Source organism: Ursus arctos, unplaced genomic scaffold (assembly GCF_023065955.2).
Source record: "Ursus arctos isolate Adak ecotype North America unplaced genomic scaffold, UrsArc2.0 scaffold_4, whole genome shotgun sequence".
Taxonomy (NCBI): domain Eukaryota; kingdom Metazoa; phylum Chordata; class Mammalia; order Carnivora; family Ursidae; genus Ursus; species Ursus arctos.
The window spans coordinates 82,151,502-82,157,501 of NW_026623056.1; positions in this window are offsets into that span (position 1 = coordinate 82,151,502).

Consider the following 6,000-nt stretch of genomic DNA (forward strand, 5'->3'; position numbering starts at 1 on the left):
CGACTGAACTAGAGAGGTAAATGGGAATATGATATCAGTCATCACCTCTGGATCTTTCAGTCTTCTAATGTTTGAAATTCTATGAGGGATGTGGTATCGCTTGTGATGTGCTGTTTTACATAAGGAGAGCTCCATGAGCTTACATGGGGCCATTCCTATCATTATGGCCCTTACTCCATGGGGTAGAGAGCCAATGTGGGGATTTGCTGTTTGTTCTGTGTATCTCTTCTACTTATACTTTCATGAACTGAAGACATAAACACACAGATTTGGGGGCTCCTTAAGTCTATTCAAGATAAACTTAAGTCAAAACTCAATGTACTACCTTATTCCTTATAAATTTTCTCTCTGACTAGAGGACAACAGTGGCATTCTGGGTCTACAGGAAATAGCATTTGTAATAGACCCAGTTTCCATTAATCCTCCAAAGATCTAGGTATTTCCTTTTCTGTAGCACACATTTATCCTGATTAATGATGGTATCTGTTTGGAGGAAGATCAGGATGAAGATTTATAATACACACACACACACACACACACACACACACACATTCATTCATTCATTCATTTATTTACTTACGTATTTATGATCTTACTGTAGTCGTCTTCAGCAAGAGTTTCTGGTCCTTCCCTCATTCAAGAGGTTCTGCAGTCTGTGAACTCATTCAAGCCTAGGACTTGAGAATCTACTGCAGTGCTCAGATCATGCCTCTCTTTATCCGACCTGAGAGAGCTCCTTATGATTTTGGTTCTAGAGGGTCTATGGTCAATGAGCCATGGTGAAAGATCCCTGCATGGCAGACCGTTCTGATTCTATTTTGGCCTGCTTCTTTGGGTCACTTGCTCCTGATTCTCTATGTGTGGCTTTTGGTGGAGGGAGGTATCAAGTTGGTCAAGCCTGGGTCACTTGCCCACATCCTAGCTGCAAAAGCAACTCGGAGTCACAAATCTGTTTTTCAGTTTCAGTTGTAGGAAGTAGAGTCTGCTCTCCACCAGGCTTTATAATTTGGGGAAATAAATCCAGATTTTTATCTCAAACATAAGAAGGAGGTTCAGAGCTTGCTTAGCCAAAAAGAATGACAAATGCTTTCTCCAATCTATTTCACCCCTCTATTGTTTAACAACAATGAGCCTTAGAAGATTAATCCCAGCTCCAAATATACCCCATGCTTTACCCAAGCCAAGTGTAATAATGTAATCTTCCTTGATTTGTTCAGAAACTCAGACCTAAGCCAGATAGCACAGGGCATTCCTCTGACCTCAAAGGTTGGTTTATATATAGGCATATGACACATTTTGATCTAATCAGATGCAAAATGATGTGTTCTGGGGGATTCCGAGGGAAAAATTTCTTGTGCTTCAAAGAGCTAGAAGGGACAGTATCTTCTTTATGGGGTGCCTGCAACCATCTTGATAGCTGCCTGAGTATGAAGCTGCCGTAGGCTGTTAAGCAGAACCAAGATTGTCCAAGAGAAACTGAACCAGATCTGCTGGATTAAACCAACCCTGAAGTCTGCACTACTCCTGGTCTTGGGGTTTTGGAAGCTAATCCATTTCCTTATTCTTTGAGCCAGTTTGGTTGGGTTTTCTGTTCTCAGCGATTGAAAATATCCGAGTAGATTCAATATAGAATCTTCTGTGTTTATAACTCCTAATGGCATGCTCCAGAATTGGTATCTTTTATAATAATCACTACTGTCCTGCAAGATGGGAGTGGCTGAAATTGGGACCAAGAGGGCACTATAACAAATGTGAATATTGACATGAAAGGAAGTAAATATTGATTGAAGGAAGATTGAGATGTATAATTTTTATAATGAAAGAGATATGCTTTAGTTACCCAAAATTTGAAGGGTATTGACAATTCAGTTCCAAGGGATATAAATAAATGAGGCACACTTACGCGTTTAGAAAACACTTATGAAAGTAAAATAAGAAATCTATTTATGCCTTACCATACCCTTTCTCTCCCACTGAGCTACTTTATTATTATGAGTCATTGGAAAGAGTTTGGGGAACTGGTTTGTAATATGACCGTAGGCAGGTGAATTTGGTCCTTTGAATCTTGGATTTCTAGGCTGCAAAAACAATTGTTAGTATCAAATTAATTCATGTAGGTGAAAAATTGTGATAGAGCCCAGGGCAGTGAAAAGGCAGGTTTTATGGTTGTCTGGATCCTGGAGGGCTGATAGGTCACACCGATCATCCATGAATGTTAGTTCTAGTATACATACGTCATTTCCTATTTTGGTTGCTAGTTCGTATATTTGAAAAAGGTAGCAAGTCTATTGGTGTGTGCTTCCTAATTGATATTCTCTATTTTTGTTAGATAATGGAAGATTGATAATAACTAACATTTTGTGAGGGTAAACAGAAGGAATGAAACACTTTAAAATGCATAATCACATTTGAGTGGGGCAGGAACTCTGCAGTCGGGAGGGAGAGCAGTGTTATGATCAAAACTTTCTGAGGAGAAAACTGGTACTTGGAGAAGTGTGCAGACCAGTTTGGCTGGTTACTGGGGAAAGGAGAATTTTAATCCTGTCTTCTGATAATATTTCTATGATGATTAGCTGTGTGACCTTGGGCAAGGGACTTAGCTTTTTCATGCCTTAGTTTCCTTATCTGGAACAGGCCCGCTGAAGGTTTTTATAAATAAAGTTTTATTGGAACACAACCGGACCAGTTCATTTGCATATCACCTATGGCAGCTTTCAAGCTACAGTGACAGAGTTGGGTCGTTCAGCAGACACAGTATGGCTCAGAAAGCCTAAAATATTTATTATCTGACCTTTCACATAAAACATTTACCGACCCTTGTTTTAGATACATATTTTTTTTAGAGACACACTTAAAGCATTAAAGTCTTCGAGAGAGGAAATCTCACACATTTTAAATTTTAAAAAAAGTAAATATTTCCTTTTTGTTCCAATTGAATTACAAATATAAATCATTCCCACAAAACTTCACCTTTCCTATATCACAGATAAGGGGCAATTATTATTATTATCATTATCATCAATCTGTTATTATTGTATCAAGTACAGGGTGTCATCGCCCAGCTCATGCCTGCCAAGAAGCTTGTGGATTTAGCTCGTCTATATTTGGGGAGGCTCATTTCCCTCCTTAAACATGTCTTATGATCAGAGGCTCTCCCTTGAGATCAAAGGAGTGATTCATCTCCCCCTGAGATCAGATCAAAGCCAGAGTGGGGGCCTAGGTCTCGTGCCCTCCCCGCCCCTCACCTCACTGATACTTCCTGGAGCAGAGCGGTTCCCAAGTTTGATCAAGGGTTATACCAGTCAGCTCTCTGCTCTCTCATGATCACAACCACCCTCTTCATCTTGGGTATTGGTCTTCTAAATCCGTGCTTATAAGAGCTTCAAGAAGAATTGGGATGGATCGGGTCAAATCCCTTCTGATTTTTCCCCTGGGAAAATAGTTTGGGGCAAGTGACACACGTCTCCTGCATAAACGGACCCACTAGCAGTGCCTGGCAGGTGGCTGTATCATTGTGTATTTTTAATGTTCCAATGTTTCATGGTCTAAAAGGGTCTATTAGACAGTGGCTGCGGGAATAATCGTCCCACACTGGTTCTTTTAGTCGAATTGCTTTTCACAGATGATTTTCAGCAATCTGTCTTTCGAGCTTCTTAAAATTATCTTGGTATTCTGCAGTACCTGCCTCTCTGAGAATCTGTCTCCCCTAGACGTAATTCCTATCATTCTGTAACGCAATGACATCGCTTCATAAATCTTTAATGTATGTTACTAATCAGATTGACAGATTTTGTGCTTATTATCTGTGACATTTTCATTGACTTCTTTTGCAAAGTGACATTATTGCCATCCCAGCCTGGGTAAGATTTAATACCTGATCTTTCCTCCATCCATCTATCAGAATCATTCATAACCCCCTCTTTTGCAAAGTTTAAATTCAAGGATTTTTCTTTTTAACCTATTTCCTTCGGTATTTTTCTCTAATCACTGCTTTGGTAAAGAAATATTAGTGCCTAAAGGACAGTGGCTGTCCCAATCCCTGTCTGCATTCTGATTTATTGAGATAGTTGAGGGGCTTTTATACCAAACTTTTAAGGAAGTGTCCAAATAGACTGCTGATGATAAAGGACCATTGTTTTATTATTTTCTTATAACCATTATTTATAATGTCCCTATTAGAAGCATTATAAATAGTTTCCAAGGTGCCTGTATCTAAAGTTTAATATTTATGGAAATTTAAAACTTTAAAGCCCATTTGTAAAGAAGACAATAATGTATTTTTCTTTTCTTTTCTTTTTAAATTTTTTTTTATTTATTTGACAGAGAGCGAGGGAGCCCAAGCAGGGGGAGCAGCAGGCTGAGCAGAGAGCCTGATGTGGGATTCAATCCCAGGACCCTGGTATCATGACCTGAGCCGAAGTCAGCCACTTAATGGACTAAGCCACCCAGGCCCTCCTATAATGTATTTTTCATTTCTTGAAAGCACTGATCTCCAATTTTCACAACAAATTGTTAAGCTTGAAATACTAATATATTTCTTAATCCAAAGGCAGTGGAGACCCAGATCTGAATAGAGCAGAATCCCTACCCTCATGGAGTTCATAATTTCATGTGAGAGTCCGACAAGTTAAAAAAAAAAAATGGGGAGTGCTAAAGAAGCTACCATTCTGGGTGAGTTCTATAGGTTTTAATGGAGCACGTGTGATGGCATCATCAGGGAGGGCTTCCTGGAAGAGATGAACTAAGTCCTAAAGGAAGCATAGGATGTTGCTGGGTTGAGACAAGTATCCCAGGATAAAGGAACAGGCTGTGCAAAGTGTAGTAATTCTGTTTGGGTAATCTCCGGTGGGTCCATGAACGCAGAGGATCTAACCTGGCACTCATAAACATATGTGCTTCAGGAAAAGCTGGACCAAACCAAAGTGTTAACATGCTTTCTCTGGGGGCTGTAGCAAGGTCTAGAGCAGGCTGCAGGGCCAAGAAGAAGAACAAGGACCTCTGACATTAAAAAAAAAAATGTAGTGGCAGGTAAAAGAAATTAAGAGCAATGAATTATAATTATGTAGGTAATTCTTTAGAATAACACTTCTTTATGATCCTTATCTTGATTCTTAACTGGGCAGTCATATTTTTTTCCCTGATTTTCTTTTACAGTTCTATTGAGTAAGACTCTTAGCGTACAGGTCTACAGACTGAAGGGAACAAGCCAAGGAGAACATTTCTTCCTTTCTATTTTGGGTTAAGCCTAATTTTAGGAAGCAGCGAAACAGATTTAATAAAAACGGATGTTTCCAAGCAGATCGTGTGTGTGTGTGTGTGTGTGTGTGTGTGTGTGAACCCTTTTTCTCCTCCTGGTCTCATGCAATATCGAAAAAATTGAATGAGCAAATTGAGGCTTTTTTTCTTTCAGTGATATTGTTTTTATATCTAAAACACACCTGTGAAAGGTTGGTTTCTACCCTCACTCCCATAACCAGGGTACTGACTTGAAGACGCTGTCGTGTAGCGATCACAAGCGATCACAAGACCACTCCGGAGCCAGGCCGCCTGGGTTCAAATCCTAACACCACCACTTATTAAATCTATAAACTGGGGGACCTTACTCAGTATTGTCATCTGTAAAATGAGGGTGACAAGAATAGTGCCAACCTCATGAGAGCTTTTTTTTAAGATTTATTTATTTGACAGAGAGAGAGAGGGTGAGAGAGTGCGCACACGCACCCACACGCACAAGCAGGGGAGGGGCAGAGGGAGAGGGACAAGCAGACTCCCCGCTGGGCTCGCTTCCAGAATCCTGGGATCATGACCCGAGCCGAGGACAGACGCTTCACCAACGGAGCCACCCAGGCGCCCCTCATGAGAGTTTTTGAGGATATGTGAGTTGACGTAGATAGATACTCAGAAGAGTAACTGGACCATCACAGGCACAAACCCGAGCGTTGGCCAGCCCCGTCTCTCAGATGGCATCCAGGGACACCTGTCCTGGCACCAAGAAGTTTG